We start from the raw sequence: 9,809 nt of genomic DNA on the forward strand, positions 1-9,809 counted from the left end.
GAATGAACTTCTCCATAAGAACTACCTACAGGTACACACATACTGAAAATCTACTTCCAATCACCTTAAAAATATATTCTAGGCATGTTACAAAAGATTCCTAAGCATCATTTGTTTTTTGACTTTCAAAACTCATTAACAAATATTTACACCCTGGAATAGATCCAATTTTAGAATAAGTTACAGCTGGAGATCACAACCCAAAGAGAAAACTCTGAATCTCCCACACTTATGTGTACTTGATAAGAAATTCAAAAGGGCTGAGTAGAAGTTCTTCAGTTCAGGAAACTGAAATGAGAATAAATCATTACAGAGCTATGGGTGCCAGTTGGTGACCATCTAAACGTGTTAAGCACATATTCCTGATGAATTTTAAATCTGGTTTCCTATTTATGCAATAAGTGAGATGAAAACCCGTGTATGACTACATGTAGAAACACATATATCTGTTTATAAATTATACATCGGCAACAATCCTGCAGTGTTCTTTGGGCATTTTTCATGCTCACTAATGAATAGCTCACCAACTGCTGTAGTTTTATAGGCAGCAGAAAGTGACTTTGGGCTTCCAGATGTCAAACCCTTCTAATAGTTATTCAGCAGTAACATCAAGCACATGAATGGAGGTGTTCATTCAGAATCGTGTGTGTGTGAAATAAACAAGCTGAAAATCTTAAGATATTCTCTTCTGCCCCTCCCTTCTACACACACACACACACACACACACACACACACACACACACGACCCTCAGGCAATCTGCCTTCTAATGGAATACTGATACCAGGCATGACTTGGTGACCACTTTGGGGAGGCAGGAGCTCCGCTTCTTCCGTCTTTGCTCTGTGACAGTTTCTATGTCACATGCACCATCGTCAGCCTGACACATGTATGCGATTCCCCCTTAATAACCCAGAGGTGTCTCGAAGTCGGAGTTTCCCCTCCTGTGACTGATGACTAGGGAGGCACCGCACCTGCAGCCGGGCTGCCAGCTGGAGTGAGAGGACAGGCCCGTGGGGAATTCCTCCCTCTCCCAGCAAGGAACCTTCCGTCGGCATGACTTGCTTAGAGAAAGCTTTGGACAAGGTCCTTTCTTTTCCACTTCAGATCCCACCTTGAAACATGTGTCTCTGCCCCCTGCAATTGCCGTAAATCAGTTTCCGAGCAGAAATCACTATGCAAAATATGCATAAGCCAAGCCAATGGGTAAAGAGATGACAAGCCGCCCTGACTCCTGTCATCTGGGCTTTCCTCTTTCTTCTCCCTCAAAACCCCAAGAAAGTGAAAGATGACTCGGACACACAGAACTCTGAAACTGGAGGTGACCTCAGGAGGTCATCCAGTCCTGCCTTCTGCCATGACCCACAACATAAATCCCTCTTGCTCTGTTGTTGTATTGGGTTGTTATTGCTGTGGTTTTAACAAAACCAAAATGCGGGTGTAATCACTTGCCGTGAGAAATACAATGAGCCTCGGGGCACCTGGGTGGCACAGTCGTTAAGCATCTGCCTTCAGCTCAGGGTGTGATCCCAGTGTTCTGGGATCGAGCCCCATATCAGGCTCCTCCGCTGGGAGCCTGCTTCTTCCTCTCCTGCTCCCCCTGCTTGTGTTCCCTCTCTCGCTGGCTGTCTCTGTCCGTCAAATAAATAAAAAAATAAAATCTTTAAAAAAAATAAAAAAAGAAATACAATGAGCCAAGGAGCCAGAGACTTCAATTCCAATCGCCAACCCATTCTCTCTGTGTAACGCCCCCTTAACTGTTAATTTTATGTACATTATAATATGCTGCAATTCAGTGTCCATCGTTCCTTATTAAAAAAATGGCTATTCAATTAAGTAGCATTGTTGACTTGGAAAGCACTGTGAATTATCTATTTCTTCTCCTGGCCCCCTCTCAGGTGATAGCATCTAAGTTCTTCATTTCCAGATAAAGTTATTTAGTAGTATGTGGGCTAGCCCAGGCTCCTACATAAACCATGAGGGAGGCTGGGATAAGGCTCGGCTCTGCATGAGACACCTTAATTCTCATCATTCTGAAAGGCACAGCAAACTGCTACTGGGAGAGGACAGTCTACAGAAGCAAAGAGCACAGACCATCAGTGGAAGAGCAGATGCTGCCACATTTGATAGGCTTACTACCCAGCACATGGCAGGAAGGTTCCCCCCAAAGAGCCAGCTTTGTCGTAATGAAGCAGACTAGCTACTGAGGCAGTGAGAGTCAGCGGGCAAGAGCACTTGCTGAAAACAAGCACTTGAAAATCTTTCCTCATGTCCGTCTGAAGCTGGTGCAGAGACGAGAAGAGATACAGACAAATCTTTTGACGCTAAGCGGAAGCGTCCAGGCACAAAACGCCACATATCGTGTGATTCCATTTATATGAAATATTCAGAATAGGTAAATTTAAAGAGACAGAATGCATATTAATAGTTGTCAAGGGATGGGGATGAGGGTGGGCGGGAGGATGGAAAGTAACTGCTCATTGTAAGGGGTTTCCTTTGGGGATGATGAAAATGTTCTGTAACTAGAGAATGGTGTACAACATTATGAATGTACTGACTGTCGCTAACAGTAAACTCCATGTTAGGGGATTTTACCACAATTTTTTTAAGGATATGCCTGCAGCCTTTAAGAGAAGAAAAATTCGCTCCAGTGCATATGGCCCTCCCATGCAGCCTGTGGGGTGTGGGGGAGCAGCTAACGGTCCAGAGGGAGAAGAGAAGGAGGAACCCCCAAGAGTGAGGGAGAGGCAGCTGCTCCCTCTTCCAGGATTATGCCAGGCAAAGGGCCTTCACAAGGCACTTTCTCACATATGGTCAAAGAGCTAGACAGACCTGAGCTAAAATCTGGCTCATTTCTTCCCGCTAGGTGACTTTTGACAAGTCCTATCACCAGACATTCCTGGACATTTGAGTACTGCATTGTGACTGTGTCAAGAGCCCTACATATGTCATCTCCTTCCATCCGTGCAAGCCCATGAGGCAGCCACTGGGAGCCTCTCAGATTTCCAGATGAGGAGCCCGAGACTCAAAAGACTTAATTACATTGCCCAAAATCAAACAGGCAGTAAGAACACAGTGAGGTTCTTACGCTTAATATTCTCCATTTCTAAAACAGGGAGAATAATTGCTGCTTTGCAAGAGTTTTACAGGGATTCAAGATTAATCAGGGAACATCACCAACACCAGAATGGCACTGCTCAGATGCTCACTGAATGGTAGCTAGAATGAGCGATTAGTCTTATGAAGTAGCCCTACAGAGAAAGCATTTTCCCGAGGGAAGTCCATGGCTAGTTACTGATACAGTCACGACTAGGATCTACACTGACCAACTTCCAATCTAATGCTCACTGACCATGCTTTGTTTAAAAGGACATATCCAGGACAGGGGTCGGCAACAGATCGATACACTCAGGACATCAGGAATGGATGCAATTAGGCATAGGGGCAGAAGACGCAGGCCTGTTTAGAGAGCCAGACTCTGAACAAGGGGAGGGGATGGGGAAAGCAGTGAGCTCTGGTTAGAAATGGTTCCTAAAGAAGTTATCCATTCGGTGAGAAGAGTTTTGGGGAAGCAATCACTTCTGATGGTCCAGGTGCCTCCACAACATGACCAAACCTATGAATAATGGTAATAATCATGACAGTGAGCATCATCAGTTGTGCACTTACTACACCCGGGAATTAGACAACGTGTGTCACATGTGTTTTCTCGGATACCTACACACAGGTATGGAGTGAGTACAATGCCACCCACACACATCTTACCGGTGAGAAAACTGAAGCCCAAGATCACACAGCTAGTCAGTGGCTGTGCTGGGATTCTAACCCAGGCCTGCAAGACTGCAAAACCCTGGCTCTTGACTAATATGTTACTTCCTATGAGGAAGGCTACCAGCTCCTTATTAGCAGTCATGGCTGTGTTAGGCATGAACATAAATGGGCTCAGTAAATGTCAACCTCTATTTGAGTTCTAACATTCACCAAGAAGAAAAAATAAGACAATGTGGCCTAGGACCAGTTAGGCATACTACAAAGCAGAAACTTCTTCTGGAACAGTAAGTTCTGCACATTGCAGCCTATCACCAAACGCAGAGACTGATGCCCACATCAGGCCCATCCATGGGCCTTCTCCCAGAATTAGGGCCTTCTCCCTTATAGACAGATAGTCCAACACTCCAGCTTTCCAGACTTCTTAAGAATATTTTTCCAGATGGTCCTGGCTCCAACAAGCTAGACAGAATACTTCTTCCATTCCTAGGCCATGGTGGTGCTCTTGATACAACTAAAGCACTAAAGATACAATTGGCCACACGTGGAATTTGGCTCTTAAAAATTACGTAGGTCAAGCTTAGTAACCAATACATAAAAGAAACCCAAAGACTATTTACTAGTCTCGTAGCCAGCTATGTACAGTGGAGAGAATGTTCAGGATTTCTCCTATTTGCTTTGTTTTGATGAAACCACCAACAACAACTTGTCTGTTTTTCTGCTATAAGAAAAACATTGGTGGGGCGCCTGGGTGGCACAGCGGTTAAGCGTCTGCCTTCGGCTCAGGGCGTGATCCCGGCGTTATGGGATCGAGCCCCGCATCGGGCTCCTCCTCTATGAGCCTGCTTCTTCCTCTCCCACTCCCCCTGCTTGTGTTCCCTCTCTCACTGGCTGTCTCTATCTCTGTCAAATAAATAAATAAAATCTTTAAAAAAAAAAAAAAAGAAAAAAAAGAAAAACATTGGTGACCACAGGTCATCTTAATAGGCTGGAATTAATTACGGGATTTACTTATCTGAAAATTATGTAACTCTGTAGGTATTTGTATCCTGATGGATGACCGATGGGTATACTAACACTCCTCATGGATTCTAAAATACAGTCCCTTTTTGGGGCACGTTTTAACATCTCTGAAATGCTGATGTGCTCTACCAGCGGCGTCAGCTAGGCTGCAGTCTTGACAGAATGGTCATGCTCTGCTCATCTGAGAACACGAAAAGCACCAACATAAAAACTTGCAGGATGGATATTATTGACACGGAAGAAAATTCCAGGGGTAATAGTGGAGCACTTTTAAAGAAATGCTGTATTACCAATGCCCTTGATGGCCCAGAAAAAATATTAGGAAGCATCGTGTCATGGTTTAATTGGCAGCATTTTGTTTTAAGATTTATTTATTTATTTATTTATTTATTTATTTATTTATTGAGAGAGAGAGAGCATGAGTGGTGGGGGAGGGGTAGAGGGAGAGAGAGAATCCTTAAGCAGACTCCCCGCTGAGTACAGAGCCTGACCAGGGGTTTGATCTCACAACCCTGAGATCATGACCCGAGCTGAAACCAAGAGTCGACTGCTCAACCAACCTAGTCACCCAGGTGCCCAGCAGCATTTTGCCTTAGTGATGAATAAAATGATGGTGTATCTTATTATCAGTAACATCTTAGAGTTGATGGAATAATTAAGCAAATTAAGCAGCAAATCTACCACAATGCAGTGAGCTTACAGGAATAAAATAACCAAAACCCTGACAATTAAAAGAAAATAAATATAACTCTCTCACTCTAGAATATCAAAGTTTAAAATGTCACAGTAACACTTACGTGTAATATACACTCTACCCAAAAAAAGTTAACACCTGAGAAAAAACTAGGAAGTGAATCATCTTGTTGTTTCTCAAAACTTTTAAAAAAAACATTAGTATATTTTTAATACAGAGAAATTAAGGAAATCCTTCAAATCCTCAAAAAAAGAATAATTTATGTTGCAAAGTATTAAGCATTTAAACTTAAGTAGATAGTTGGTAAGCCTCAGTTTCTTCATTCATAAAATGGGACTTTAGCATCTCCTTCATTGGGTTGTGAGGAGAATTCAGTGGTGGCACCTATAAAATGTTTAATAAAGAGATCCACACAGTAGAAGGTAAATAATTCGTAAATATACTACTCTGATCATTGTCTTTATGATTCTTTTACATCCTGGACCAGGACTCAACAAATGCTTTTGTTAAGTAAAAGAGTAAGAAATAAAAAACTGAAGTGTCATATTTCCATCATTTTAAAAGATTTTATTCCCAGAAATGAATTATTTGAAAATGTTGTTTTTAAGCTTACATAATAGTTTCCTCATAGACGCAAAACCAGATGATTTCCAAAGTATTTTTGCAGGAATAGAGATGAAAAAGTAACCCCATTTTCTTTGACACTACGGTACTAAAAAGGATTAATGGTTCAGTACTATCGGGGAAAAGATACAGCCTGCAGAGATTTTCTTAGTATCGGGGTAGGAGATGAGGGAGTTGGGGGGGCGGGTTCTGAGGGTAGGGAGAAGAGGGGGGAAATTACAGTTAGTTATAATCCACAATTCAGTTTCAATCTTTGAAGCAGACTCTGTGCCCCTAAACACACACACACACACACACACGCACACGCACACTTTTTTTTTTTTTATAAAGATCTTGAAACTGTTTAGTCAAATGGGTCTTAAATGTCAGTCCTCTGGTGGGGAAGGAAAAGGGCACCACACACAGATCCTTGCCCTGTTTGGTTCAAGCAAGATGTATAAGAAAACAAGCTCAAAATAAAACAAGGGATAACATAATTATAAACCATCCTTCTCAAAAAAAAAAAAAAAATCAATCTGTTCCTGACATTAAAATGTGAAACAACTCAAGAGATAGTTGCAGATTTTAGAATTTTATAATCAAGTTTCTTAAAATCCTAAAAATAAAGTATTTTAATAACACGCTATTTCCTACTACATTTATATGGTGAAATTACTTTTTTGCACATATTCCATGTTTACATGTCAAACATGCCTTTTGGAAATATCTACCGGACACTAATTACAGATAGAAACCCATAGCTTCTTAGGGAAACAGCAAGGTCAGGTGAAGGGCATGGGCGGGAAATCGGGAAAACCTGTGTCTCCTCCCAGTTGGGTGGCCCTAACCAAGTCTCTTGACCTCCCTGGATCTCGATTTCTCAATTTGGGCTTAAAAATCTCTAAATTATTTTCAGTTCTAACATTCTTTGACCATCATTTGGACCTAGCCCAAGGTGACCTTACTGTCAATAACAAGTGTAGGGAATAGTATTTATGCTTACTATGTCATTGTCTTAACTGCTACTGCATCTTACTGCTCTGTTTGCTTCCAAACATGCCGTCCGCCTTTTATCATTGTGCTCCCAACACACACACTTCAAGGAATGAATAACAAAGACTCATGCTGTGAGAATTATATATAGCATTTCATGCGATGTGTTGGACATAGCCATATTTTTGGTGCTAATTATGAAACAGTAAACATAGAAAGCTGCTATCCCCTCTCTCTGTCTGCTGGGCCCACATTCCACTTCCCTCGAAGGTCAGCATGGTTTCCAGGCAAACCCCTTCTCCTCCACCTTCTGCTGGCTAGAGGACAGTGACCCCCTTAAGCTCTCAATAGCACAACTCCAAAGAAAAGATGCAATTTAATTCTTAGCCTGAAACACAGCCCATTTGGAAGGACACCGGTCACTAGGGTATTGTTAGTGCCTTGAAATGGCCAAGAGGGATTGCTGACTCTGCGAATATCACTCCAAAGGCAGGAATTCTATTTGAATTACTAACATAACAGATGTTTGCTGGGATCCACCATGCAGTCTGCATACAGTTATGCTAATTTGGCAGTGCTGCTCTTCCAGTTAGCTCTGAGCCATTAGAGCACGCAGCTAGTAGGTCCTTCTGTCTAACTAATAATTGCCTATTATTGATATTAATTAACATTTTTTGCACCTTTCCTCAGTTTTGACCCAGTATCTGTTGGTAGTCTAATCACTGTGGCCTATTAAAAGTCAAAATACAGAGGCCTGTAGTAGTCATGAGCCATTTATCAAAAAGCAAACAAGGCCAATTAAACAGGCAGCCAGACAGTTGTCTTGATTTGCCGCTGACTGTTTCTTGATCACCATTATAAATTGCTAATAGGGCAGAAAGCGCTAAGCAGGGAGCATCTGTGGGGGGCTGGTTATTGCTCACTCCCCGCCTGGTGACAGGTGAGAGAGAGGCTAGTGATGGTCTTATTGATGCGAACTGCCCATCAGTTGGTAGTTATTGTTAAAGTTCATGATGCTACAGCTGATCCCGTCCTGCTGAGAGTCAATCAAATTAATTAGAGCTAGAAATTCGTCTTTATTATTTTAGAGCACAGGTACAGAAAGAAGTCCTGTAATTTGGATCCAAAGGCAATGAAGAAAAAAATCTTCGTGTAGTACAGTGTGGAAAAAAAAATCAGATATTGCTTCTTCCATTATTTATAATAAGGGCTGTGGCTAAAGGTTTTTATAGGCACAGATCAAGAGATCATAATAGAAGCATATTGACAGATTTTTTTCTGCAATACTCCAAGGAACTGGCTGTAGCAGGAAAATATATCAAAACCTTATCATCAGAGCTGAGATCTTCTGTGAAAAATCAATAAAGAGTTATACATGGTTTGAGTTTAAACAGTTCTCTGTAGTCATTTAAACATAGTGCATCTGTACAGCTTTTTACCTCTGGAGACCAAGGTAACCTAGCAACCGCAGGGCTTAAACCGATTAACTACAAATGAAGTACTGTACGCCTATCAAAGCAATTGTTCATCGTTGCCTTTGTTGCAGAGACTAAGCTAATTGAACATGATACAGTATGAAGATAATTAACACCCATGAGTTTGTTAATTGCCTGTTAGCATTACAACACAGCTCTCGGTTTCTTTTTAACTGTCTCCTTTGTAGCCTCTTACTTCCCTTAAAATGGTGCAGGACCTGTTTAACTGGCAATGATATCTTAGAGTTTATTAACCCTTTTTAAATTGAAAAAAAAAAAAAAGTCCTGTCTTAATGAAGCATATTGCATGTGCTTGTTAAATGCAAGCTCTCACTTTGTCTATTTTCCCAAGACTAGGAATTTGTTTTACAGATACTGTACAAACTATGTTTATTTATCGTGCTAATTTATTTCAAGCCATTTAGCCATTATAAATGCTCTCGAAAAAAAAAATGGCTTTAGTGTTTCCCTTTATTATTCAGCTGCTCTGCTGTTGAGAGTGAGCGATAAATGTCTTTGAGGGTTGGAATATTAATTGACGGCAGCATCTGGTCAGCAGCTGACCGGCTCCGGTTGCCCTGCTCCAACCGAGCGGGCAAGAAAGAGGCTCTGCCGCCTCTATTTGCCAGGCTCTTGCTTTCCTCCGAGTCATGGACTCAATGAACCCCCATTTTATCTCTGCTGGATCACTGAATGGTTGCCAGAAAATCAATTGCGCAGGAAAATCTGTTAATCTAAAGTGAATTCAATCCAAGGAATCATTTCAAATAAAAATTTCAATCATTACCTTTTCAGAAAAGCACTTTTTTTCCCCCTCAAGTCTGTGTGCCCGAGTCATGACAATACCTCGAAAGGCCCTATCACAAGAGTAATTCAAAGTCAATAGAATTGTCTGCCAAGAACAGCTTGCTTTTTGAAAAAACAAAAACAAGATAAGGTGGCTGATTACAAGCTGAAGAGAAAATGGAAAACCCCCATGTCACATGGCCAGAAACAATTGACACCCTGAGGCCCAGGATACACATCCAGCACTCAGAATGGGCTCTTCTCCCCTGGAGGGGAACACCTTGGCTGTGTCACCATTGTTTAACGTGGATTTTCCCAGATGGTCCTCTGTGTTTTTCATTCCTGTGTCGTGGTTAATATTCGCTGGGAAGCCAGTCCCAGGAGGGCCCCTTCTAGTGCCCAATTACAAGTTCTATCATCAATCATAAATATTATTTATTCAACAAAATGAATTGCTAATTAATAACTG

This window comes from Ursus americanus, chromosome 1, assembly GCF_024610735.1.
Source record: "Ursus americanus isolate L20-20 chromosome 1, mUrsAme1.1.p, whole genome shotgun sequence".
Classification (NCBI taxonomy): Eukaryota; Metazoa; Chordata; class Mammalia; order Carnivora; family Ursidae; genus Ursus; species Ursus americanus.